Genomic DNA, 27,995 nt, shown 5'->3' on the forward strand with positions numbered 1-27,995 from the left:
ACCTTCAGGTTCGTCATGAAGCGAAGCATGCGCAGATCTTGCTCACTGATCACGGCTGACAGCTGGGGGTGGTTCCCAAACTGCTTTAGGTCAAGGAGCCTTCCGGGGCTGGAGATGCGAGAGCTAGAACAACACCGCAGGCCCGCACAGCAGCGTGGCCCTGGCGCCCCTGCCCTCCCGCCGGCTCCCGGGCCATCCGCACAGGCTGCACCGAGCACGGCCCGCTGGGCCTCGGGCTGCTGCCCATGTGCGCGCTGCCACGGGACGGGAGCTGTGTATCCCGAGACACGCCCCTCCCCGCACCCCGTCCACCGCACATGCCTGTGGGCCCACGGCAAGGAACAGTGGGCTGCTCCCGGGACGGCGCACGTCCGTGGCTCTGGCCGACCAGGTCAGAGGTGGGCACACTCAGCCCCCTGGTTGCGCAGTGTGTCGTGGCGAAAAGGGGCTTTGTGGGTTGCCGTGGTCAGTGCAGAGACCCTACTCCCATTCCCACGAGTGACCCAGACCGCATGTAGTCCCGTGCACTTGACATTCGCTGCCTCACCCTCAAGGGGGCTCCCAAGGCTGTGGCGATCACCGGGGCATGAGTGTCGTCACCACTCCCACCCCTGGACGGGCGGGGAGCTTTCACCAATGCTGTCTGAGGGATGCCCATACCCCACAGCGCCCCTGCCCTCCTCACATCCCGCTTTGCACAGCCCTGTCATCCTGGCATTCTTGCACATAGCATCAAGGATACAGCTTTGCCCCAGAAGCCACGGTTTCCCCGATATGGGCGCTTTCGTGTTCCAGGGAATGTTGCCATCTCTGACTGGGTCTGATTTGAACCGTGTAAGGGAGTGCCTGCCTTTTTCATTGCTGGGCTCCATCTCCCCGGAGTGCCTCTTTTGCCTCAGGGGGGACTCCAAGGGACTCAGACCTGCCTCCGGATGCTCTGAGCTTTCCAGCTTCTCTTGTATCTCTTGTCCTCCTTCCTCCCTCATGCCCTCCTTGGTGCTCTTTTCCCGCTTCTCTTCCTCCTCCTCAGCTTCTTCATCGGCCACTTCCCGCTTAAACTTAGCTGGGTCCACAGCTGCCCTCTTTTCTAATGTGACCTCCTCCTCATGTTCGTCCTCTTCCTGTCTTCTTGTTCACCCTCCTTCTCCTTTTCAGTGTTCTTCATCTCTCAGGCTCCTCCACCTTCATCTCCTCCTCAGCCTTCTCCCCAGCCTTCTCAAACTCTTCCTTCTCACCCTGCTCTTCATCTCCATCTTCCTGTTCCTGTCCCTCCTCAGCCTGCAGCTCCTTGTCCTCTTGTACACTTCTATCCTCCACCACCTCCTCAGCAGACTCCGTATCCTCCACTACCACCAAGTTCATTTCCCTGATTATTTCTTCAACCTCCGGCACCAAGTCCTCACTGGGGCGGGCCTCCTCTGTCTCCTCTCCGACCCTGGCTTCTGGTTGGGGCTCCTGTGTCATCCCAACCCCTAGGGATTGCAGCGTCCCAACCTCCCTTGGGGGGCTACAACCCCTTGGGCCCAGGTCACCTGATGTCCCAATTCCAAGAAGGAGGGCCAGGATTCTCATGCAGGTCCCAATTCCCTGGACCCTGCCCTGCTCTCCATTGCCCCCTTCCCAATCCCGAGTCAAATGTTTGGTGGCACCTGGACCCCTTGGAGCACAGGAGCTGAAGGTGCAAGTTCTTGGTTCCCGGTAACTAAGGGGAGGTTGGCAACTGGAACCCTGCCATTCGTAGCACTGTGCAGAGGCACGAGGCCGGAATGTTCGCACCCGCACAGTGGCTCATGGCCTAATGCCGCAGGCGAGCGGTGTTGTTATTGGCATAGCCCCTCATCAACTCCCCCAACCACATGCTGCCACCAGAGACTTCATATCTAGGAGGTCCCTTCGGCGGCAGCCACCCGCCATCCAGGAGCCTCACCAGGCCCTTCCTTACTGAGCCTGGGGGTGTGCTCTGGATTCACTCAGGGGTGGTCCGGCCACTGCACCTCGCTGCGCACACGTGTATCCCTCCTGGACATGCATAGGGTGGGGACGGCTGGGAGGGGGTGTCACAGGCAGCCAGGCAGGATCTGGCATCCAGGGACACGCTCCCCCATCCAGCGCAGGCTCCCCTGCTGTCCACCGTCCCCAGCCCCTGGTCCCAGGTTCCAGGCCACCAGCACCCCTGGCAAAGAAATAATTGGCCAGAAATTAGGAAGAGCAAACCCAGAGCAAGGTCCATGGGCCAGCGGGCTGCCTAGAAACCTAGTAACATAACCCCACTGAGGTTGGCGATTGGATATCAGTGGCATAATTAAAGGGCAGGATATGTCACCTAAAGCGTCATTCTGGATACTTGTCCTCAAAGCCAATGGTAGGACTGGCTAATACCACCTCCTTTTCTGTCTGCCCCTTTTGAAAGGCTTGGGTTCCTCCTTCCTTGTCTGACTTTCACACTAGGCTTCTCCTCTGGGTCATTACCAGTTATGATATACCTCCAGCATCCTGGTGCACAGAGCCCACTTCATCCACCTTCCTGAGGAGCACCTTTGCCCTCTCTGTTCCTCCCCTGTCCTGCAAGTTCTCCTACAGTGGTTCGGCCATGGAATGCAGGATCACCGACGGGCGGGATGGCAAAGGGAGCATTTGCAGCACACTTGCCATTCTGAGGTTCTCAGGGCCTTCAGGACTGTTACACAGCCCATGACGGTGCGCTGCAGCAGCGAAGGTAGAGGCATAGGATGCACACCTCGTGAGTTGCAAGGAAGGCCCCGTGGTTACTGGAAAGCACGTTTGTCATAGAAGGACCTCATTTCAAAGGAATGGGCCAGGATGCCTGGGGGATTTGGACTTAGCTGGGATCCAGTGCACCATTTTTGAGGGTCACAATGTCACTAGTTTAAAAATCTGCTTTCCAGGATGCTTGGGTGGCTCAGTGGTTGATGATCTGCCTTTGGCTCAGGGCGTGATCCTGGGCTCTAATGTTGAGTCCCACAGTGAGCTCCCTGTGGGAACCTGCTTCTCCCTCTGCCTGTGTCTCTGCTTCTCTCTGTATCTCTCATGAATAAAATGAATAACATCTTAAATAAATTAATCAATTAAATAAAAATCTAATTTCAACGAAAATGCGGAAGCCTGCGGGGAGGAAAACTGACACACTCCTGCAAGACAAATGGGAATATTTCTGACACTGTCCCTGGGAGAGCCCAGATTCTGGAAGTGCTGATACAATGAAAACCAATGCAGCTCTTGTGAGAGTGCCCCACACAGCCTCCAGAAAGGAGGGTCCTGAGGAAATATTGCACCTGAAACAGCACTACCTTGGGGAGCCAGAAGAGTGATTTTGATTGTGTGTGTGTGTGTGTGTGTGTGTGTGTGTTTGTCTGAGTGGAAGGGGTTTGGGGATGTTGGAGAGAGAGGGAGAAATAGGGAAAGGGTGGGAGGAATGGAGAGGAGGATTAGGCTGGGCAAGAGGCTGTGAGACAGAGGAGGATGGAAGCAGGCAGGGAGGGTGGGGGAAGGAAGCAGGATAGTAGTGACGGAGGGAGGGAAGAGGGGAAGAGAGGGGCATGGATGCACGAGGGGACTGTGGAGAGGAGGGATGGTGGATGGCAGGTTAGCAGGGCAGAGGGAGGGCAGGCCCGCAGGGTGGAGGGCCGCAGGCTGAATTCTGAACATTGCCAAGGACAGAGAATGATAGGAACCATCCCCTGCGAGACTTTAAGAGGATGAGAAGGAGAAACAAGGTGACAAGGACATGAAGCGCACGTGTCCTCCAAGGTCTGCAGGATCACCTCATGCCTACGATGAGCACTTGGGAAAACAGGACTGCCAGAAAGGGATGGGAAAGAGGAAAGGGCAGCATGTGCGTGAAGACCTAATGTGCCGAAGCTTTGCGAATTCTCTGGAAAACGCTGAGTCTGCCCATCCAAGGACCCCGGTGTGCTCCTGGCTGAGGGAATTACCATCCCAAGAGATGCCCTGTGCAACGGGCTCACCTCAGCTGGCTGAAAGGCAAAGAACGACTCTCAGAATCTGCATGGGCAGCAGTGACCCAGAACTCAGCCAGGTCCTTCTGAAGACCCTCAGCGGGAGGAAGAGACAACCTTCTGGTGGGATGCCTGGAGGCCAGAAGGCAGTGGTTGAGTGTTCACCAAGTTCAAAGTAGAATGCTGTAATATACGTTACATTAACTTACATGAACATAGGTGATATTGGGCAAGAATGACTGAGAAAATGCTCACCAGATGCAAGGTCAAGGAGCAAGAGAATGAGCCCAGGGGGCCTCTATGCTAAGGACTGTGTCATGCTGAAAAGAGCCTTGGTGAGACGGTTAACTGAAAGTGCTGGCCTGAACTAACGCCTCCCCAGAAAGTACTGGCAGAAACAGGAGAGCAGGACCTGCGTTTGGAAGTAGTCTGCATTGCCTACGTGGGCTGAAAGACAAGGGCGTCCAAGCAGACGTACATTTATTTTCCTCGGCTCGGCTCACACAAAGCTACATCTAGTAAAGCGAAGGAACATACATGGAGTAATGTGAGACACACAGGGGCCGGTTCCCCATGCACTGTGCTAACTACAAGTACACAGAGCAGCAACCCCGCATTCCCCCGGGGTAGTACGCTCACTGGAACTCTCTGTGGGGAGAGCCCTCAAGAAGGCCTGTTAAGCGTCATTATGGTAAAGCACTGTGCTGAAGCAGAAGAAGCCAACCCCAGAACGATGTGTGCTGGAGTTGAGCACCCATGTGGAAGGAAGGTAAAAGTGTCAAAGGTGCGCAATGAGCCAGAAGGGAGAGCAGTGGTTACCTGGTGTGTGTGTGTGGGGGGGGGGGGCGGGACCCAAGCAGAGGATGACGCGGTTGTGCACACCTAACCAGCACGGGGCGGGGGGGCAAGCAGTACGGAATACTTTCCCTGCCTACTTAGCGTTTTTGATTAGCCAGGTGTCTGCAGAGACATTTCAGAATGAAGGGGCAGAAGGACCTCCGAGAGGTGATGGATGCGGGCCCATGTGGGATGACCATCACGTTCCCCCCTTACCTACCACTTGTCACCAGCCAAGGGGAGCATAACCCACTGGTGTCACAGAAATCAGCGTGTTCCCCAAGTCATGAATCAGACACCTCAGTGGGAAGCCTTGGGGCTATTAAGGATTCAAACAGGAGCAGGGTACAGAGAACACAAACAACACAGTGGCACGAGAGTCTGTCCCAGTGAGCAAAGACCTTAGGCAGCAAAGACATGAGGCAGCAATGGAGGAAGGTGCATAGGAGGGCCCCACATTGTTGAAACCCTGGCGACGACCAGGCTGGGAGCAGCAGACAAACCTCTTAGGCCTGAGGCCACAAAACAGTGGAGGGTGGGGGCCAGGAGGGTGGGGACTCGGGGTGGGGTTGGGGTGTGCGGACCCTGTAGGGACATATGGGCCAGACAACTTGCACGCTGCAAGGCCTTCTGAGTCCTCTGAGGCCTCTTTGGGGCTCAACAAAATAAGTGGTGTACCCCGTTGGAACAGGAGAGGCACCTGGTCACGAAGGAAACCATCAGGGTCTCCTTCAGAGGTGCACAGACTCAGAGGCAGCAGCTCTTACACCTAAAGCCACAGGTCCCCCCAGAGGTACTGTGGCAGAGCAGAGACTCGCCAAGCCCAAGGCACTTTCGAAGGCACAGCTGTGCATGTCTGTGCACAGGCACAGCTGCTAGATTGCAGACGAACGGCATAAGCAGACAGAGGCAGGCAAGGGCATGGTCAGGGAATCAGGGACCCGGAAGCAATGGGGCGGGGGGCTGTGGTCAGACAAAATCCTTTCTCTATCTGGAGAAGAACATGAAGAACCCGAGAGGCTGGGGGTACATTCACGTGCTGCCGAACCCCAGAGCCCTATAAGCCTGCCAATTCCTATGGTGGGCCTCTCTGAACAGGCAGCACAAATGCCGGCAGGCGTGTGTGTGTGTGTGTTGGTTCTCGCGAGTGGTTGTGCCTGTAGGACGGTGTGATAGTAGCTTTAAGTGATGCCTCAGTATATGCTGGTGAGTGAGAGTGTGGGAAGGAGCATGTCAATGGGTCTGTCGCTACATGCAAAGCTATGCGTCAGTACAGGTGAGTGAGCAGGTGTGTCCTAGGAGCATATCAGCATGTGTGTCAGTTCCAGCAGGTGAGTGTGAGGGTCAGTTGGCGTGTATGAATGTGTCCGGCAGTACATGCGATTATGCATGTCGACAGGAGCAGGGGAGTGTGTGTTAGGCACACAGGCGCCCATGTGTGTATGTTTGAAGGTATGAGTGTGTACTTCAGGATGTGCGAGTATGTGTAACCATAGCCATGTGTGTGGGTGGTTTGTGTGCGTATGTGTGCGTGTGCCGGTGCGGGCGCCTCTGGTAAGTTTGAGCGTGTGGGTCCGTACCAGTGAGTGAGTGAGTGCCAGTATGGGAAAGCGTGTCACTCACCAAGGGCCAGTGTGTGTGTGTTTGTTGGTTTGAGCGTGTGACAGACAGTATGGGAATGGGTGTCCATTTGAGGGAGAGAGTGTGTGTTGTTAGGAACTGGTGTCAGAGAGCTGTAACGGGTAGGTGATCAAGTGCCAGTGTGAGTGTCAGCTGCAGTGTGCTGGTGAGGTTGTAGTAGGAACCCTCCACCTCCACTTTGGAGAACAACCCTAACACTGTATGCTAAGTAAACATGAACAGTAAATATCTCCTACCAAATATCTCTTAATCTTACCCCTGGTAGGGTGGGCCTCCAAAAATATCCCAAATTTCCACCTGAAAGTCCCCAAATCACACTGACTACACATCCTCTCCAAGGCAGACATCCTCTTAAATGGCATCCTGGCTCCTAGGCCCATATATACATGTCAGAGGGTTCCTGAAGTCCATCCTTCTTCCACAGAAGTTTCTCTTGGGCTTTAGGGGCCCCATTCTCCTGCTACTCCATGCACAGGCCAATGTGAGTCTTTCTGTTGGTCATAAACCAAAGCTACAAAGCAGCAAAGCCGCAGCTAATGCTGTCATCACCAGCAACACGGGCCTGGATTCAGCCAAGTTCAGCGCATGAAGCCAAAGAGGTCCCAGAGGCTGTCTGTCTGTTTACCAAACAGGGGCCTGAACCTTAGTATCCCTTCAAATCTACATACTATCATAAGGAGTGATTCTTTGTGGGTGTTGTACTCCTTCTAAACCATCTTCCCTAGGGTTCAAATGAGGGCTGTCGTAGGCACAGTGCTTTGGAAGTGGGCAGAGTCTACAAGACGACAAGACACAGTGGGCAAGACACAGGTAAGACTGAGGGTTCCTCAATGCCATCATGTCCTAGCAGCATGCTTAATTAATATGCCTCTTCATGGAGTGATATTCTAAATGAGGTGATGGGGGCAGTTTAGGGAAGTTACCAAGAAGGATTCCCGAGTTCACTGCGTCCCATGTTTACAATCAGGTGTCACCCACATCCAAGTCCATAAACCAGAGGGCAGTCTGAAGGCTGGCAGGGCAGAGTGTACTCCACAATGAAATACAGAGGAGAAGTTGCACCTGAAAGGTTAGGGATGTCAGAAAGTTGGTGGTGGGGGGGTTGCTGCGGGCAGGAGGAGGGAGGGAATCGCAAGAGGTGCAGGCAGAGAAATGGACCCTCCCACCAGGGGACTCAACGGGGATTAATAATCCCATAATATTGGGCTTTAAACACCAGAGGGACTAAATTCCATTAGTTCATATAACCAGTGGGACTGGGAGCCTCGAGATTTGGAGGTTGGTAGATGTGGCACTGGGAGAGCTGGATGGGCAAGTGATAGCTAGGTTACTGTGCTTAAGGAGACAGACCCTGCATGGAGAGACAGCATACACAAAGCAGTTTACACAGTGTCATGGGCAAACAGGGCATAGATCTGTTCAACTGATTTCAAAAACAAGGAGCTGGCAGCCCCATTATGCTCCCCCACTAGGCAACATAGGTACCGAGATGCCTGCAGGGGAAGGACTGCACAGACGCTGGCTATCTGACCTGCTGATAGTGCTTCATCCCCAAGTTCTCCTGGGGACTGCATACTGCAAGCATGCAAAGCACCTCAGCCTGAGGTTAGGGCAAATGTTGTTGAAATCATACGGGTACCATGCCCCTCTGCTGGGCACACAGCTGCCACACATGCCATGACCAGCTACCATGCTGCAGCTGGCCTCATACCCTGGTGCCGCGCACCAGACACCTTTGTGTTCAGGTGCCAGCTGCCACAGTGTGCTTCAGGACATCTAGCACAGGGCCAATGGCTCAGGGAGGCCTGGGTGGCTCGGTGGTGGAGCGTCGACCTTTGGATCAGGGAGTGATCCTGTGTTCCTGAGATGGAGTCCTACATTGGGCTCCTCCTGGGGAGCCTGCATCTCCCTCTGTGTCTCTGCCTCTCTCTGTGTCTCCCATGAATAAATACATAAAATCTTTTTTAAAAAACGACTAATGGCCCAGCATGAATTTTGACAACACAACCACTCTGCTCCCTAGTTGCCCGAAAGGAACCCCCTGACTGCCAAGACCTAGCCTGTCTGGGTCTTACGAACAGTGCACCACGAACAAGCACAGTGCACAACAGGCAGAAAGTCACTGCCTCCAATGGCACTGAACACAAAAGCCACTCAGACACAACAGTAGGCCGGGAGCAGCTAACATACAATTCTCTCCTGATTTGTCATGTTCTGGAACAGGGGACAGTGCACTGCGGGACACTCGTGATCTCTTCTTCAGAAAGTCACTACTTTCAAAACAACACAAGAAGTTGTTCCTGTCTCATGACCCTGAGATGAAGAGTCACATGCTCTGCTGACTGAGCCAGCCAGGCACCCTCAGAATGAATTTTTTTTTTAAAAAAAGGAGACCCAGCAATATGCCTCTTTGCTAGAGAATGATTTTGTACCCAAACAAAATGTTTGTTTCAATGTGAAACATTGAAAGTGAGGGAGTAGAGAACCTTGATAATGCAAAGGACATCAACGTAAAGCTACAGCAGTGTCGGACAAACTAGACTTTCAACCAAAGGCTGTAGTAAGAGATGAAGAAGGACATTATATCATTCTAAAGAGGTCTATCCAACCAGAAGATGTAACAATTATAAATACACTTATGTCCCTAATTAGGGGGTAGCCAAATTTATAAACCAATTAATAGCAAAATTAATGAAACTCACTGACACTAATATAGTAATAGTATGGGACTTTAACATTCACTCAGAGCAATAGAGAGGTCATCTAAGCAGAATGTCAACAAGGAAACAAAGGCTTTGAATAACACATTGGACCATATGGACTTTGCAGATATATTCAGAACATTTCATCATAAAGAAGAGGACTACACATTCTTTTTGAGTGCACATGGAAAATTATCCAGATGAAATCACATACTGGGCCACAAATTAGCTCTCAATCCCGTACAAAATATTGAGATTGTACTACGTGTATTTGCAGACCACAATGCTTTAAACCTTAAAGTCAAGGACAAGGAGAAATTTCAAAGGGACACAAATATACAGAATGCCAAAGAGCATCCTAGTAAAGAATGAATGGATCAACCAGGAAGTTACAGAAGAATTTAAAAAGTAGATAGAAACAGATAAAGATGGGTATGTGACAGTTCAGAACCTTTGGGATACAGCAAATGCAGTCCTAAGAGGGAAGTATATAGCCATATAGGGCATTCTCTAGAAACAAGAAAAGTCTCAAGCACATAATCTAAACTTAGCCAAAAGGAGCTATGGGAAAACTCATATAAAGCCTAAATCCAGCAGAAAAGTGATAAATTATAAAGATGAGAGATATAGAAAACAATGATATAGAAATATTTTAAAAAATGAAAAGCAAGAGCAGATAAACTAAGCTAGGAGTTATTACTTTGAAACAAGTACTAATACTCAATAAACCCCTAGCCAGACTTATCAAAAAAGAAAAGAGAAAGGACCCAAACTAATAAAATAATGAAAGAGGAGAGATCACAACCAACACCAAAGAAACACAAACAATTAGAAGAGAATATTATGAGCAATTATATGCCAACAAATTAGATCTAGAAGAAATTGATAAATGCCTACAAATATACAAACTATCAAAATTGAAACAGGGAGAAGTAGAAAACCTGAAACAGACCCATAAGTGGCAAAGAAATTGAAGCAGTAACCAAAAATCTCCCAACCAATGAGTCCAAGAAAAGATGGATTTCCAGTGGAATTCCACCAAACATTTAAAGAAGAACTAATACCCATTCTTCTGAAACTATCTCAAAAAATAGAAATTGAAGGATTACTTCCAAGCCCATTCAAGAAGACAAGCATTGCCTTCATCCCAAAACCAAAGACCCTACCACAAAGGAGAATTACAGAGCAATAACCCTGACGAACATGGATGCAAAAATTCTCACCAAGATATTAGCCAAAAGGATCCAACAGTACTTTAAAAGAATTATTCACCACGACCTACTGAGATTTATTCCTGGGCTGCAAGGGTGGCTCAACACCTCCATTTCAATCGATGTGTTACACCACATTAATAAGAGAAAGGACAGGAACCATTGATCCTCTCAATCGATGTAGAAAAAGCCTCTGACTATGTACGGCATCCTTTCTTGATAAAAACTCTCTGTAGTCTAGGGATGGAAGGAACCTACCTCCATATCATAAAAGCCCTCTATGCAAAGCCCGCAGCAAATATCATTCCCAGTGAGGAGAAACAGTTTCCCAGTTGGGAAAATCCAAATCAAAACCAGTGAGTTAAGTTACCACCTCACACGAGACGGGATGTCTCAAATCAACAATTCATGAAGGAAGAGACACTGGCAAGGATGTGGAGAGGAGGAACACTCTTACACAGTTGGTGGGATTGCAAGCTGGTCTAGCCATACTGGAAAACAGTGTGGAAGTTCCACAAAAATAGTAAAAAATAGAGCTGCCCTATGACCCAGCAGTTGCAATACTAAGGTATCAAAGGGTACAAGCATAGAGTTTTGAAAGGGGAACATGCACTGTAGTGTTTCTACAGCAACATCCACAATAGCCAAACTATGAGCAGAACCCAGATGTCCAATGACAGATGAATGGATAAAGAAGAAGTGGTATACATATACAATGAGATATTACTCAGTCAGTGAAAGGAAAGAAATCCTGCCATTTGCAATGATGTGGATGGAATTAGAGGGCATTATGCTAAGAGGTGTAAGTCAGTCTGAGAATGACATATGATCATATGATTTCACGCATATGTGGAATTTAAGAATCAAAACAGATGAACATGGGGAAACAGAGGGAGAAATAAAGTAAAACAAATTCTGAAAGGGAGGCAAATCCCAAGACAGGCCGCACTCTAGGAAACAAACTGAGGGTTGCTGGAGGGGGGGAGGTGGATGGGGGATGGGATAACTGAAGAGATGGGCAGTAAAGAGAGTACTTTAATGTATGCAATTGATGAATCATTAAGACCTACCTCTGAAGCTAATATAACAGTACTTTTTAATTAAATTTAATTTAAACATAAAATAAAATTTTACAAAAGGAAAACTTTGTGTTCCCAAAGGAGATGTGATAGAGGTTAAAGCAGAAAACTCATTTAGAGAAATAAGTGCTGAAACTTTACAAATCCAAAAACAAGAATTGAACAGAGAAGTCCGTGAATCTACTAGAACACCCTGTTATGTCAATGTGAAAATACCATCTTCAAAATGCATATATTAGAAACGTTAAAAAGCAAGAATAAATCAAGATTTATAAAAGCATCCAGGGAAACAAGGAATAAACTACAGAAGAACACCCATTAAGCTCTCAATGCATTATATGTAGAAAAAAACAGAACAGGAGAGATTGGAAATTCTTATCCAATGGATGTTCAAAGGGGATATTTTACACAGCAAATTTGTCTGGTCAGGACACGTGGGGTGGGCAGAGTTTTCTGCTGGTCCTCTGGGAAGGGGCTCCCATACTGGGACTGAGGCAAACTTGAGCCAGAAGGGTAATACTGCTGGTGTGCTTGGGTGTGGGACCTATTATAAGCAAGTAAGGCAGTCGTTGGCATTGTGCTTTACTGGAGGTATGTGGCTCTGTGTTTATGCAGAGGTACAGGGGAGGGAAAGGGTCCCAGCTAGCTCCTTTGTCCTTGGAGATGGATCTCTGGTGCTTGCTGCTCTCAGAGAAGCACTCCAAGGAGAGCAAATTATCTGTCTCCTGTGTGTCCCAAGTATTTTTCAGATCACTGTTCCTGTGCTATCTGGCTCCAGTTGCTCTTTGCCTGCCTTCTCTCCAGGAGCAGAACAGTGTCCTCTGGATCCCATCCCCCAGCCCAGCATAGTGGCTTGTAAAATTCTAGGTTTGGGACCCCTGAGTGATCAGTGGCTGAACATCTGCCTTCAGCTCAGGGAGTGATTCTGGGGTCTGAGATTGAGTTCTTCATGGGGCTCCCCGCAGAACTCCCCTCCCTCTGTGTCTCTACCTCTCTCTCTGTGTGTCTCTCATAATCAAGTAAATACAATATTTTTTAAAAACAAAAAATAATAACAAAACTCTAGATTTTAGGGACATGGTGTGGGCAAGGATCTTCACTGGTTTTCTGGGGCTGAGGGAGGTTTCAGACAGAAGGGCAGTCATGTCAAATCACAGGTGTGTGGGACTGAAGCATTTCTTCCCCACACCATGTCTCTACATTTCCCACCTTCTTCAGTGTACCTTCTTCTTGCCCTTCAGTTGTGGAGTTTGTTCTTTCTGTCTTCAGGTCCATACTAGGGTATTTAGGATGATTTGGTTGTTATCCACCTGTGGTAGAAGGATAAGAAAACCCTAGGGTCCTATATCATCATCATCTTAGCTCTTTCTCCACTTTCTTTGTTTTAAAAACAACAAACAACAACAACAACAACAACAACACCCTTAATTTCAGTGTTCATTCTATTGTTCCAATCTCCATTTCATTAATTTCTTCTGAATACTGTTACCTTCTTCCTTCTAACTTTGGTCTTAGATTGTTTCTTATTTTCTAGGTTCTTCTTTTTCCTTCTTGCCTTGCCTTTATTTTTATTTTTAGTATATTTTTAAATTTGATTTTGACTTGCCAACATATAGTATAACACTATACTCATCCTGTGATGTGCTCATCCTGTCCAGTACCCCCCCTCAGTCCCTAGGTTCTTGAGGTATAAAGTCAGGTTGCTTATTGATCTTCTCTTTAAAAAATTGGTATTTATTGCAGAAAAATTCTTTCCTAGAATTGTTTTTCTGCATTCCCTAGGTTTAGAATAGAAACATGCTTTATTGGTATTTCATTTGTTTAAACATATTTCCTATGTCCCTTATAAGTACTTTTTGGACTTACTGGTTGTTCAGGCAAATATTGTTGGTTTTCCACATACTTGTAAATTTCCTGGTCTATCTCCTGTTATTGATTTCTAATTTCATGGCTTTGTGGTCAGAAAAGGAGCTTCATATGATCTCAATCTCCTTAAATTTGCTGAGAATTGTCTTGTGGCCTCTCATACAAACTATTTTGGAGAATGTTCCATGCCAACGTGAAGAGAATAGTGTATTCCACTATTGTTGAATGGATTGTTCTATAAATGTCTGCTAGGTCCACTGGGTCTACAGCATCTTTCAGATCCAAGCTTTTGTGTTTATGATCTCTGAATGACTTATGCATTTATTGGCAGCTTGGCTCACTGGCTTGTCTGCCTTCCTCCCTCCCTCCCTTCCCTCCCTCCCTCCCTCCCTCCCTCCTTCCCTTCCCCCTTCCCCGCTTCCCTCCCTCCCTCCCTCCCTCCCTCCCTCCCTCCCCCCCTTTCCATCCTCCCTCCCTTCCTCCCTCCTACCTCCCTCCCTTCCTCTCTCCCTCCCTTCCCTCCCTCCCCCTTCCTCCTTTCCCTCCCTCCCCTCCCTCCCTTCCCTCCCTCCTTCCCTTCCTTCTATCCTTTCTTTTTGATGGTCTCTCTCAGTTAAAATCTTTTTGTTTTGAGATACATCCATTTGCTTATTTTTCCTTCTGTTTACCCTGAGAAAACATTTTCTAAAAACATCGCTAAGATCAATGTCAAAGAGCTTAAAGTCTATGTTTCCTTGCGGAGTTTTATAGTTTTCAGTCTTACATTTATTTCTTAATCCATTTTTATTCTATTTTTGTGTATAGAGTAAGAAAATAGCCCAGTTTCATTCTTTTGCGTGCACCTCGCACTTTTCCCAATACCACTTAGAGAAGAAAGTATCTTTCTGAGCTGTATTTTCTTACCTCCTTTGCCATACATAAAATGATGATATAAGTGTGAACTAATTTCTGGGCTCTGTACTCTTGAGCTGTCTGTTTTTTGGGCCAGTATCATACTGCTACAATCACTATTAGTATTGCAGTATATATCCAAATCCAAGAGGGAGATACCTCCACGTTAGCTTTTCATTCTGAATATGGCTTTTCTACACATCCATGCCAGTACCTGTTTGTTCTTGTGGAGTTAATTTTAGGCTGTGGAAATTTAGGCAGGTGTGAGATGAAATTACTTTTTAAAAAAAATTTAAATTCAATTGGCCAACATATAGTACATCAATAGTTTCAGATGTAGCTTTCAAGAATTCATCAGTTGTGTATAACATGCAGTGCTCATTACATCACGTGCCCATCACCCAGTTACCCTACCTCCCCCCCCCCTTCATCTCCCCTACGGAACCCCTCAGTTTTCTTCTCAGGAATAAGAGTCTCTCATGGTCTGTCTTCCTCTCTGATTTTTCTCCATTCAGTTTCCTCTCCTCCAATAATCACTTGCAGTGTTTCTTATCTTCTGCATATGAGTGAAACCATATGATAACTGAGTGGTTATCACTGAATGACTATTTCACTTAGCATAATACCATACAGGTCCATCTACATCAGTGTAAGTGGGAGGTACTCATTCTTTCTGATGGAGGAGTACTATTCCATTATATACATCTACATATCACATATACACACTCTGACACACCACATCTTCTTTATCCATTCATCTGTCAATGGACATAATGGCTCCTTCCACAGTTTGGATTGTGAACATTGCTGCTATGAACACTGGGGTGCACGTGCCCCTTTGGATCACTACATCTGTATCTTTGGGGTAAATAAGTGGTAGTGCAATCGCTAGGTGGTAGGGTAGCTCATTTTTAACTTGAGTAATATCCACACTGCTCTCCAAGTGGCTGCACCAGCTTGCATTCCCACAAACAGTGCAAAAGGATTCCTTTCCCCACATTCTCTGCCACCATTTATTTTTCCCGTCTGTTGACTTCAGCCATTCTCACTGGTATAAAGTGGTGTATCTCTGTGCCTTTGATGTGTATTTCCCTGAAGGCAAGTGAAATGGAGCATTGTTTCATGTACCTGTTGGCCATTGTTTCTGTTGGCCATCTGTCGGTTTTTTGTTTGTTTGTTTGTTTGTTTTGCAGAAATGCCTGTTCCTGTCTTCTTCATTTCTGCCCATTTCCTGACTGGATTATTTGGTTCAGGGCTGTTGAGTTTGATAAGTACCTTTCTTCAGAATTTTATTTATTTATTCATATCACACACACACACAAACACAAACACACAGAGGGAGAGAGAGGGGCAGAGGGAGAGGGAGGCTCCATGCAGGGAGCCCAATGTGGGACTCAACCCTAGGACTCCTGGATCACTCCCTGAGCCAAAGGCAGATGCTCAACCACTGAGCCACCCAGGTGTCCCTAACAAGTTCTTTGTACATCTTGGATACTAGCCATCTATCTGATCTGTCATCTGCAAATAACTTCTCCCATCCTGTAGGTTACCTTTCAGTTTTGTTGACTGTTTCTGTTGTTGTGCAGAAGATTTTTATCTCGTTGAAATCCCAAAAGTTCATTTTTGCTATTGTTTCTCTTGGCTTTAGAGAGGTGTGTAGCAAGAAGTTGCTGTGGCTGAGGTCATAAAAGTTGCTGCCGCCTTATTAAAAAGAAGAGAGAGAAGACTCAAATTAATAAAATCATGAATGAGAAAGGAAGATCACTACCAACACCAAGGAAATACAAACAATTTTAAGAACATCGTATGAGCAGCTATATGCCAATAAATTAGTCAATCTAGAAGAAATGGATGCATTTCTGGAAAACCACAAACTACCGAAACTGGAACAGGAAGAAATAGAAAACCTGAACAGGCCAATAACCAGGGAGGAAATTGAAGCAGTCATCAAAAACCTCCCAACACACAAAACTCCAGGGCCAGACATCTTCCCTGGGAAATTCTATCAACATTGAAAGAAGAAACAACACCTATTCTACTAAAGCTGTTTGGAAAGATAGAAAGAGATGGAGTACTTCCAACTCATTCTATGAGGCCAACATCAACTTAACTCCAATACCAGACAAAGACAACAACATAAAGGAGAATTACAGACCAATATCCCTGATGAACATGGATGGAAAAATTCTCAACAAGATACTAGCCAATAGGATCCAACAATACATTAAGAAGATGATTCACCATGACCAAGTAGGATTTATCCCTGGGATGCAAGCTGGTTCAACAACTCGTAAAACAATCAATGTGATTGATCATATCATCAAGAGAAAAAACAAGAAACATATGATCCTCTCAACAAAGATAAACTCAAAATGGATGATATATCTAAATGTGAGACAAGATCCCATCAGAATCCTAGAGGAGAACACAGGCAACACCCTTTTTGAACTTGGCCACAGCAACTTCTTGCAAGACACATCCATGAAGGCAAAAGAAACAAAAGCAAAAATGAATTATTGGGACTTCATCAAGAAGCTTTGGCACAGCAAAAGAAACAGTCCACAAATCTAAATGACAATCTACAGAAGGGGAGAAGATATCTGCCAATGACATATCAGATAAAGGGCCAGTATCCAAGATCTATAAAGAACTTATTAAACTCAACAGCAAAGAAACACACGATCCAATCATGAAATGGGCAAATGACATGTGAGGAAGACCTAGACATGGCCAAGAAGCACATGAGAAAATGCTCCACACCACTGGCCTTAAGGGAAATACAGATCAAAACCACAATGTGATACCACCTCACGCCAGTGAGAATGGGGAAAATTAACAAGGCAGGAAACCACAAATGTTGGAGAGGATGTGGAGAAAGGGGAACCCTCTTGTACTGTTGGTGGGAATGTGAGCTGGTGCAGCCACTCTGGAAAACTGTGTGGAGGTTCCTCAAAGAGTTAAAAATAGACCTGCCGTACGACTCAGCAATTGCACTGCTAGGGATTTACCACAAAGATACAGATGCAATGAAACACGGGGACACCTGCACCCTGATGTTTCTAGCAGCAATGTCCACAATAGCCAAACTGTGGAAGGAGCCTCGGTGTCCATCGAAAGATGAATGCATAAAGAAGATGTGGTCTATGTATACAATGGAATATTAATCTGCCATTAGAAACAACAAATTCCCACCATTTGCTTCTACATAATGGAACTGGAGGGTATTATGCTGAGTGAAATAATTCAATCGGAGAAGGACAAACATTATATGTTCTCATTCATTTGGGGAATATAAAAATAGTTTTCACTAAGGGAATAAAGGGGAAAGGAGAAAAATGAGTGGGAAATATCAGAAAGGGAGACAGAACATGAGAGACTACTAACACTACTAACACTGGGAAACGAACTAGGGGTGGTGGAAGGGGAGGTGGGTGGTGGGTGGGGGTGACTGGGTGATGGGCACTGAGGTGGGCAATTGATAGGATGAGCACCGGGTGTTTTTCTATATGTTGGCAAATTGAACACCAATAAAAAATAAATTTATATAAAAAATAAAAAGCGTTATGCCCTCGTTAAAATTTTTTTTATAAAGTTGTTGCCTCTGTTCTTCTCTAGGATTTTTTTTAAAGATTTTATTTTTTAAATTTTTATTTATTTATGATAGTCACAGAGAGTGAGAGAGAGAGAGGCAGAGACACAGGCAGAGGGAGAAGCAGGCTCCATGCACCGGGAGCCTGACGTGGGATTCGATCCCGGGTCTCCAGGATCGCGCCCTGGGCCAAAGGCAGGCGCCAAACCACTGCGCCACCCAGGGATCCCCTTCTCTAGGATTTTGATGGATTTCTGTCTCACATTTAGGTCTTTCAACCATTCTGAGGTTATCTTTGTGCCTGGTGTAAGAGAATGGTTCTTTTGCAAGTGGCTATCCAATTTCCCCAACACCATTTGTTCAATATTCTCTTTTTGGCATCATATATTCTTTCCTGCTTTGTCAAAGATGAGTTGGCCATAGAGTGAGGGTCCATTTCTGGGTTCTCTATTCTGTTCCACTGACCCATGTGTCTGTTTCTGTGCCAGTACCCTACTGTCTGGATGATCACAGCTTTGTAATACAGCTTGAAGCCAGGCATTGTGATGCCACCAGCTTTGTTTTTCTTTTTCAACATTCCTCTGGCTATGTCAGGGTCTTTTCTGGTTCCATGTAAATCTTAGGATAATTTGTTCCAAGTCTGTGAAAAATGTCCATGGTATTTTGAAAAGGATGGCATTGAACGTGTAGATTGCTCTGAGCAGCACAGACCTTTTCACATTTGTTCTGCCAATCCGTAAGTGTGGAATGTTTTTCCATCTCTTTGCGTCATCCTCAATTTCTTTTAGAAGTGTTCTGTAGTTTTTAGGGGACCTTTGCCTCTTTATTTAGGTTTGTTCCTAGGTATCTAATGGGTTTTGGAGCAATTGTCAATGGGATCAATTCCTTAAAGTCTCTGACTTCTGTCTCATTGTTAATGTATGGAAATCCAAATGATTTCTGTGCATTGATTTTGTGTCCTGTCACTTTGCTGTATGAGTGCTAGCAGTTTTGGGGTGGAGTCCTATGGGTTTTCCATATGCTGTATCATGTTGTGTGCAAAGAGTGAGAGTTTGCTTCTTCTTTGCCCAACATGAATGTCTTTTATTTCTTTTTGTTGTCTGATTGCTGACTTGTCTGATTGTTGTCTGACTGGCTGAGACTTTTAGCACTATGTTGCACAACTGTGCTGAGAGTGGGCATCTCTGTCACGTTCCTGACCTTAGGGGAAAAGCTCTCAGTTTTTCCACTTTGAGAATAATACTTATGGTGGGCTTTTCATAGAGGGCTTCTATGATACTGAGGTATCCTCACACTGTGGAGAGTTTTGATCAAGAAATGATGCAGTACTTTGTCAAATACTTTTTCTGCATCAGTTGAGAGGATCCTATGGTTCTTGTCTTTCTCTTATTAATGTGAGTTATCACATTGACTTATTGTGAATACTGAACCACATCCTTACCCAGGAATGACTCCCATTTGCTCATGGTGAATAATCCTTGGAATGTTCTATTGGAGCCTATTGGCTAGTATCCTGGGGAGACTGTTGACGTCCATGTTCATCAGGGATATTGGTCTGTAATTCTCCTTCTTGATGGGGTCTTTGGTTTGAGTATCAAGGAAATGCTGGCCTCATAGAATGAGTTTGGAAATTTTCCTCCCATTTCTACTTTTTGAAACAGCTTCAGCAGAATAGGTATTACTTCTTCTTTAAATGTTGGTAGAATTCTCCTAGGAAGCCATCTGGCCCTGGATTTTTGTTTCTTGGGAGTTTTCTGATGACTGTTTCGATTTCATTGCTGGTTATTGGCCTGTGCAGGGTTTCTATTTCTTCCTGTTTCAATTTTGGTAGTTTATAAGTTTCCAGGAATGCATCTATTTCTTCCAGATTGCTTATTTTGTTGGCATGTAGTTGCTCACAGTAGGTTCTTAAAATCATTTGTATTTCCTTGGTGTTGGTCACGATTGCTCCTCTTTCATTCATGATTTTATTAATTTGGGACCTTTCTCTTTTCTTTTTGATTACTCTGGCTCAGCGTCTATCTATCTCATTAATTCTCTCAAAGAAGCATCTCCTGGTTGTGTTGATCTGGTTTCTATTTCACTCATTTCTGCTCTAATCTTGATTCTTTGTCTTCTCCTGTTTGGGTTAGGCTTTATTTGTTGTTCTTTCTCCAGCACAGGTAGGTGTAAGGTTAGCTTGTGTATTTGAGATTTTTCTAATTTTTTTGAGAGAGGCTTGTGTTGAAATGTGCTTCCGTCTTAGGGACGCCTCTGCTATATCCCAGAGGTTTTGTACAGTTGTGCTCTCATTCTCCTTAGTTTGTATGAATCTTTTTAATTCTTCTTTAATTTCCTGGCTAACCCATTCATTCTTTACTAGGATGGACTTTAACCTCCAAGTGTTTGTGTTCCTTCCAAATTTCCTCTTGTGATCAATTGAGTTAAAATTTCAAAACACTGTGGTCTGAAAATATGCAGGGAAAAATCCCAATCTTTTGGTATAATTTAGACCTGATTTGTGACCCAGTATTTGATCTATTCTGGAGAATATCCTGTGTGTATTCAGGAAGAATGTAAACTCTGCTGCATTAGAATGGAATGCTTTGTATCGATCTGTGAAGTCCATCTGGGCCAGAGTGTCATTCAAAGTCCTTGTTTCCTTGTTGATCTTCTGCTTAGAATAATATGTCTATTGCTGTGAGTGTGGCGTTGAAGTCCCCCTACTATTAATGTATTATAGCCATATGTTTCTTTACTTTGGTTACTAATTGGTTGATATAATTGACTGCTCCCACGTTGAGGACCTAAATATTCGTAATTGTTGACTAGACCCTTTAAGCATGATATAATGTCCCTCTTCATCTCCAACTATAGACTATAGTTTAAAAATCTAATTTTTCTCATAAGAAAATTGCTATCCCAGCTTTCTTTTGAGGTCCATTTCCATGGTAAATGGTTCTCCCCCTGCCACACACACTCATTTCCAGTCTGATGGTGACTTTAGGTCTAAAATGGGTTCTTGTAGACAGCATATGGATGGGTTTTGCTTTTTATCCAGCCTGGTACCCTGTGTTTCTTAACTGGATCATTTAGCCCATTTACATTCAGAGTAACTAGTGAAAGATAGGAATTTAGTGCTGTTGTATTACCTATACAATCCCCGTTTCTGCAGATGGTCTCTGTTTCTTTGGGCTTCCCCTTCCCTTACAGGATCCCCCTTAACATTTCTTACAGGGCTCATTTACTGGTCACAATTTTTTTTTTTTTTTTTTTTTTTTTAGTTTCTGTCTCTCCTAGAAACTCTTTATCTCTCCTTCCATTTTGAATGAAAGCCTTGCTGGATAAAGTATTCTGGCTACATGTTTTTCTCATTTTCTACCCTGAATATATCATCCCAGTCCTTTCTGGCCTGCCATGCTCTGTGGATAGGTCTGCTGTTAATCTGATATTTCTCCCTCTGTAGTTAGGAACCTTGTCTCAAGCTGATTTTAGAATTTTCTCTTTATCTCAGAAATTTGGAAGCTTCACCATTATAATTTGGCATCTTGATTAGTTTTGATGATTTTGGGAGGTTTCTCTCTATCTCTTGGATGTGAATGCCTGTTTCTTTCCCCAGTTTAGGGAAGTTCTTAGGTAAAATTTTCTCCAATACACCTCCTGGCCCTCTACGTCCCTCCACGCCCTCTGCAATCCCAGAGGATTTATAATGGATTTTATAACGGATTTTTTAAAAATAATAAGTTTATTTTTTATTGGTGTTCAATTTGCCAACATACAGAATAACAACCAGTGCTCATCCCGTCAAGTGCCCCCCTCAGTGCCCATCTCCCATTCACCCCCACCCCCCGCCCTCCTCCCATTCCACTACCCCTAGGTCGTTTCCCAGAGTTAGGAGTCTTTAGTTCTGTCTCCCTTTCTGATACTTCCTAACAATTTCTTCTCCCTTCCCTTCTATTCCTTTCACTATTATTTATATTCCCCAAATGGATGAGGCCATACAATGTTTGTCATTCTCCGAATGACTTATTTCACTCAGCATAATACCCTCCAGTTCCATCCACATTGAAGCAAATGGTGGGTATTTGTCGTTTCTAATGGCTGAGTAATATTCCATGTATACGTAAACCACATCTTCTTTATCCTCTAATGCATTTTTTAAAACTATCACTTAACTCTCAGAGCCTGTCCTTATAGACTCTTACTTGTTTTTATCTTTTCCTCAGCTTCCTTATGTCCCATCAACTTGTCTTCTAAGCCACTTTTTCTCTCTATTGAGAATAACTACTCTAGCTACTAGAGCATCCAGTTTAGACTGCATCTCAGAGTGTTTTAACACTCTGATTGTATCTCATTTCTGCACTATGAGGTTCTCTAGAGTCTTTCAAGTTTATTTTCATGTCCAGTTAGTAACTTTATAATTGTGATTCTGAATTCTGTCTCCAACATCTTACTTAAGTCCATATCCATTAGATCTGTGGCAGGGAACATTACCACTGATTCTTTCCTTTGTGGTCAATTCTTTCTTGGATGTATGAGTGTGCAGAGTCAAAAATAGCAACCATGACCCAAGCAGAATACTGGGCAATTCTGAGGAGGTCAGGAACCAGAAAATAAAAGGAAACGACAAGAAAAATAAAAGCAAATTTTTAAAAAGGGGGAAAGTAAGTGGGGGAAAGTGAATACAATCTCATACACGGACCAAATTGGCGATCCATTTGTTGCTGAGTGTATTTTGGTCTGTACATGTTAGAAGGTACTAAATTCCCAATTTACTTTTTAAAAAGCAATATATATCTATATAATAAAATTGAATATGGTGAAAGGATGCTTTATCTATCTACATATGTCTATAACATGTAAGTGTAAAATAGGAAAGTTAAAAAAGAAAAAAATAATAAAAATAAAGGTTGATATAATTCTGTAGTGAAGACAAGAAAAGGGAAAGCATATTGGGTCATTTTAACCTTAAAGACAAAAAAAAAATCATAAGAGAAAAACTTGCATTCTATGTTCTCCAATTCTGAAGCTTTCCACCACTGTTTGATCAATAAACCTGCTGTTTTCCTGTTATTCCAGAAGGTCTTCTGGGCGAGAAGCCTGTTGCAGTACATTCTCATGTGTCTGTGCCTGGGTGGAGATGCACCACCCCTTGCCAGGTGGCAGGGCTCAGTTTAAGTTGTTTGTGAGGTCTTTGCTCCCTGGAGGCCATGCCTCTCTAGAGGGTGAAATGGGAAAATACGGCTGTTCCCAGATCTCCAGTCCTGGAGTAGGGAGATCCCACTGTATGCCAAACTGCAGACTGCTAGAGAGCCCAGTCAGTCACTCAGATCCTTCCTTGATACAGGTGGGAGGGAGTGGGGGGAACACTGATTTGCACGATTTCATGTTTTGCCCTCTCCTGCATGTACCTGCTCCATCCCTCCTGAGGAACCAGAGCGTTACCCTGCTTCTGTACATTGCAGGGCTCTGGCACAGAAAGAGTTCACTTTGGTGCAATGCACATCTGGTCTGCTTCTCCAGATGAGACTGGAGGTTGCTGTGTTCAGTCCTTTGCAGGGACCCAGCATGACAGCAGTTACCCCATCTGTCCACAGTTTGTAGTTTATGCAATAACAAGCTAAGTCTTCTTCCAGGCTCATAGACCTAAACCCATTTTCCCACTCCAATGCTTGAGAATTCTGCCAGCTTAGGCACCCATTTCTATTCCTCTAGGAATATTGAGACCTCACTGTCCCATCTGCGATTGTGCTGTTTCACCACTGAGGGAAATACCTCAGACGCAGATTTCTGAAGGTCTTGACTTTTGAGTCTCAGGACTGTACAGTTCTCTCCAGCCCCTTACAAAGGCTCCCTGCCCCAGCCCATGCTGTTTATCTTCCCATATATTCCCTCCATTTCTGCTCTTCTCAGTCCTACCTTTCAAGAAGTGGTCACTCCCATGTTTGTAGAGTTTCAGGTTTTGTTTCCTTTCAACGCAGGTTGAATTCATAGGTGTTCAGGATGTTTTGATAGTTATGTAGCTCAATTTGGCAACATCCCACACACTTGGGGAAGGTGAGTGTTCATTCACATGGTCTCACTTTCTGTGGGAGAAATCACAGGGTGATAAGATCTAAGTTCATATGAAATATCCAAACTGGTATTTTTGTCTGTTTATCTTAATTATGTGGTGAAACTTCTTCTCCGGACTTCCTCAAGTGTTATGTTGTCTGTGGGTGATTGTCTAAGACAGGGTCCACAGACATATCTGAGATCTATGTGCATATTACTTGACACTGAGGTGGGTAAAAACTCCTCTTGGATCTCTTGGCATGTGATGCTGGAATGTACATCTCCAATAGAAGCAATTGTGTGCACAAATGGATGCCAATTTCTTCTGATTAGAAAGGACAACAAACAAAGATATTCATGTCATCATTCTTAAATGATCAATTCTATAGCAGTCAGTGCATCCACAATATTTTACCACTCTGCATTTCCAGTTATTCCATCATTGCAAATAAGAACTCCATATTCAGTAAAAATTCTTCAAATTGGAAAAAAGTAGAAGTATTTTGAAGGTACCATTGGTAGAGATGACCCAATGACCATTTACAAGCAACATTCATAAACACTATGTAGATAGCCTACTCTGGATTCTTTAACATTCTGTACGTGACTAATAGTCCAAAGGAAATCTTTTCCCACCTTTGCTAAGTAAAATTGAGAACCATTACTTCCATTACCATGGAAGAAAGATAAATGAGTGTTTGGGAGGCACGCCCTTTTTAAAAAAAAAAATTTTTTTTTTTGAATTGGAGTTCAATCTGCCAACATATAGCGTTACACCCAGTGCTCATCCTGCCAAGTGCCCCTGCTCAGTGCCCATCACCCAGTCACCCCAACTCCCCTTCCAACTCCCCTTCCACTACCTCTCGTTCCTTTCCCAGGGTTAGGTGTGTCTTATGTTTTATCACCCTCACTGATATTTTCACTCATTTTCTGGGAGGCACTCCTGTAAAAGCTTGGATCAAACTATCCTATCACTAGACTGGAAGTAATTTCATTTCAGTTCATCAGACAGTGCATGGACGGAAGATATTTTCATGATGTCAGCAAGGCAAGGAGGTTATGTAGTTGTGGCAGTATATATCAGATACAAGAATTCTGGTAAGGTTCTCAAAGGATCAAAAAATTAATTGCAGGGTTTATGGAGAGTGTTGGGATATAGAGAAGGAAAGATTAAGTTTCTATCTGATCTAGCTGACTAGGACAAAATACTCCAGCTGTTTCATGCTCAAAATCATGTCCTATCTTTCAAACACCTGTTAAACTTGGAAGATGAAAAAAATACACATTTTGGATTTTCTTATAGGTTTTGTATTTCTTTTGGCTTTCCTCTTGACCTTCTCTCCCACTATAGAAGAATTTTATTACTTTTACAAATCAGTGAGAAAAGAAGTCTTTCCTTCTTTCTTTTATTATTTTTTTTTTTTGGTTTAGATTACGAGGAAAGAGAGGGTTTAAGTTGTATTGACGATGTTGAAATCTTAGTCACTCTTTCACCTGGATTTCAGAGGAAAAATGAAGTTCACTCATTAAAGCAATATATTGGTGAGGTAGATTGTCAAAAATATGATATGATTGTCTAAGAACAAAAACATGAGTACCACTGACTCCAGAACAGTCCATTGACTCGGTGTAACTTTTATCTCAACCTGCTAAATTCTTCAATCCAGAGAACATTTCTGTTATTCTAGGGATAAAGATGACTAATGGTTCCTTGTTAAGGGACATTTTTTATTATTATTTATGATAGTCACAGAGAGAGAGAGAAAGAGAGAGAGAGAGAGAGAGGCAGACACATAGGCAAGGGAGAAGCAGGCTCCACGCACTGGGAGCCGACGTGGGATTCGGTCCCGGGTCTCCAGGATCGCGCCCTGGGCCAAAGGCAGGCGCCAAACTGCTGCGCCACCCAGGGATCCCTTTTTTTTTTTTTTTTTCAATCTGAAGAGTACAGCTCTGTATGTGCAATTGTTTTATTTTTTGTTTTTCCCTTTTTAAAAATAAATTTATTTTGTATTGTTGTTCAATTTGCCAAGATACAGAATATCACCCAGTGCTCATCCCGTCAAGTGCCCACCTCAGTGCCTGTCACCCAGTCACCCCCCCCCCCGACCCCCCGCCGCCCACCTCCCCTTCCACCACCCCTAGTTCGTTTCCCAGGGTTAAGAGTCTTTCATGTTCTGTCTCCCTTTCTGATATTTCCCAGTTATTTTTTCTCCTTTCCCTTAAGGGACATTAATATTAACAATTTAGAGATTTAATAGCCTAACAGAAATTGAGGCGGACTTGGTGAAAAAGTCAAAAGTTTTTCAACCTGACTCTTGTTTTCCCTGGGAAATATGAGGGTCAGTATTTCATTCCATCTTCCTCAAGGTTGGAAACATGATTCACTTCACTTATTGAATATTTATTGTGCTAAGTAAGATTTTGAGGGATGGGAATATAGATGGCAATAAAAAGAGATAAAAGGCCTGAGCTTTATGATCTCACATTTTCTATAATGCCTTTGCTGTTATGAAGGAATGTAGGAGTGAGAATTAAAATAATCCATAACATTTTTAAGGTCAACAAAGGTACAGAGTAGTAGTATGTGTTATGTGAAAAGAAAGAAAAAAAAATTGGTATTATTTAGAGTGCAGTTAGTTAACATGACAGTGTAATATTGGTTTAAGGTGTACAATATATTGATTGAAATATTTTTTCAAGGGTTTGCCTGGGTGGCTGAGCGGTTTAGCGCCTGCCTTTGGCCCAGGGCGGGGGTCCTGGGGTCCAGGGATGGCGTCCCCCGTCGAGCTCCCTGCGGGGAGCCTGCATCTCCCTCTGCCTGTGTCTCTGCCTCTCTCTCTCTCTCTCTGTCTCTCTATTTCTCTCATGAATAAATAAAAACAAAATCTTTAAAAAAAGTAAAAAAATTTTTTTTTTCATAAGTGGATATGTACTTACGTTTAGATACATTAACTTTCATTGATTTAAAGGATTTAGTAACACAAAGTAGCAATATAAATTGGTGAGAGTAGCAATTACTGGCAGGCATTCAGATGCACCTGGGGAAAATGTTAATTACGTTTTCTAGCAAAATGAATTAATAATAGAAATGAAATGTTTCATTTACGCACGTACATGAAAATTCACAATGTTTACCCATACTGTTTATTGTGGTCCTAATAGAGGTTAATTTAAATAACAAAATTACCAGGACTTCGAGAACACACATAAAAGCTAATCAGAATAATTCTTTTTTTTTTTTTTTTTTAAGGGTGAAGGAGTTTATATCTTTAATTAAGCTGCGAGATGGTAATTGTTCCCTGTATCATCACTGATAACTTCGTTAGATACTGTCTAAGAAAGCAGTGGATGGAGAGGCTGAAGCATTAGGATATGCAATTGATTCATTTCTGTTCCACTACATTTCTGTTCTGTTTCTGGTCATTTAAATAAGTCAGTGCGAGGGGGATCCCTGGGTGGCTCGGTGGCTGAGCGTCTGCCTTCGGCCCAGGGCGTGATCCTGGAGTCCCGGATCGAGTCCCCCATCAGGCTCCCTGCGTGGGGCCTCCTTCTCCCTGCTCCTGTGTCTCTGCCTCTCTGTCCATGTCTATCATAAATAAACAAATCTTTAAAAATAATAAATAAGTAAATGTGTACATTTGGGGGCTCAGTAATGTACCCCAAGGTGCTTTCCTTTTTTTCCCCCCAAGACTAATGATCTGGTAATTGTAGGCTATGTTTCCATAGACATGGCTATAGCGCCTCTCTCTTACCCCTTGCAGTGCCCAGGATAAAACTTTGCTTACCATCCGTCGGTCATAATGGGATTTTAGACTCCCGTCATTTCCGGTGGAGACCGGTTGAAGTCTCGCATCGCGAGACCGTGGGGCCGTGGGGTAGTCCACCGGCGGTCGTTGCTGAGGTAGTTTTCCATCTTTTAGAGAGGCAAGTACTTTGCGCCCCAGCATCCAAAATGTGTAAATTATTACTAGTTCGTTATGCCTTAATCTTGAGAGTAACTTGTTGGTATTTTAGGTCACAGTGGTTAACAGGCTTCTGTCGTTGGCTTTGTAAGTGACTCTTTAAGAATGTGAATATTTATTTTCTTTATTGACCTTGCTTCCATCTTTTCGTTTTCGAGTGAACATCCTATTTTTCTCAGCCTTTCTCCTTTCCGTTTTTCTTTGCCT

The 27,995-nt window shown here is 44.4% G+C and overlaps 1 protein-coding gene and 1 long non-coding RNA gene across 8 annotated transcripts in view; one reads left to right on the forward strand and one right to left on the reverse strand.

The window, feature by feature from the left end:
- Positions 1-27,658, reverse strand: LOC140629023 (uncharacterized). Of its 4 annotated transcripts, XR_012026894.1 has the most exons (6): positions 27,579-27,628; positions 23,692-23,858; positions 15,755-15,905; positions 12,657-12,757; positions 743-7,517; positions 1-80 (listed from the first exon to the last, which is right to left on the reverse strand). It is a non-coding gene; the product is annotated as an uncharacterized lncRNA (long non-coding RNA). The 4 variants fall into 4 exon arrangements; XR_012026895.1 differs by lacking the exons at positions 1-80; positions 743-7,517 and adding an exon at positions 11,973-11,991; XR_012026893.1 differs by lacking the exons at positions 1-80; positions 743-7,517 and having other exon boundaries at positions 12,515-12,757; positions 27,612-27,658.
- LOC140629022 (cullin-4B-like) overlaps positions 27,645-27,995 on the forward strand; it is a 73,443-nt gene continuing 73,092 nt past the window's right edge. For 3 of the 4 annotated variants that reach the window (XM_072818414.1, XM_072818409.1, XM_072818411.1), the window contains exon 1: positions 27,645-27,750. The gene's annotated coding sequence lies outside the window, so the exon portion shown is untranslated. Of the gene's footprint in view, positions 27,876-27,995 lie in introns of all 4 variants that reach the window. The other variant, XM_072818410.1, reaches the window with a different exon arrangement.

Source organism: Canis lupus, chromosome Y, assembly GCF_048164855.1.
Source record: "Canis lupus baileyi chromosome Y, mCanLup2.hap1, whole genome shotgun sequence".
NCBI classification, from domain to species: Eukaryota; Metazoa; Chordata; class Mammalia; order Carnivora; family Canidae; genus Canis; species Canis lupus.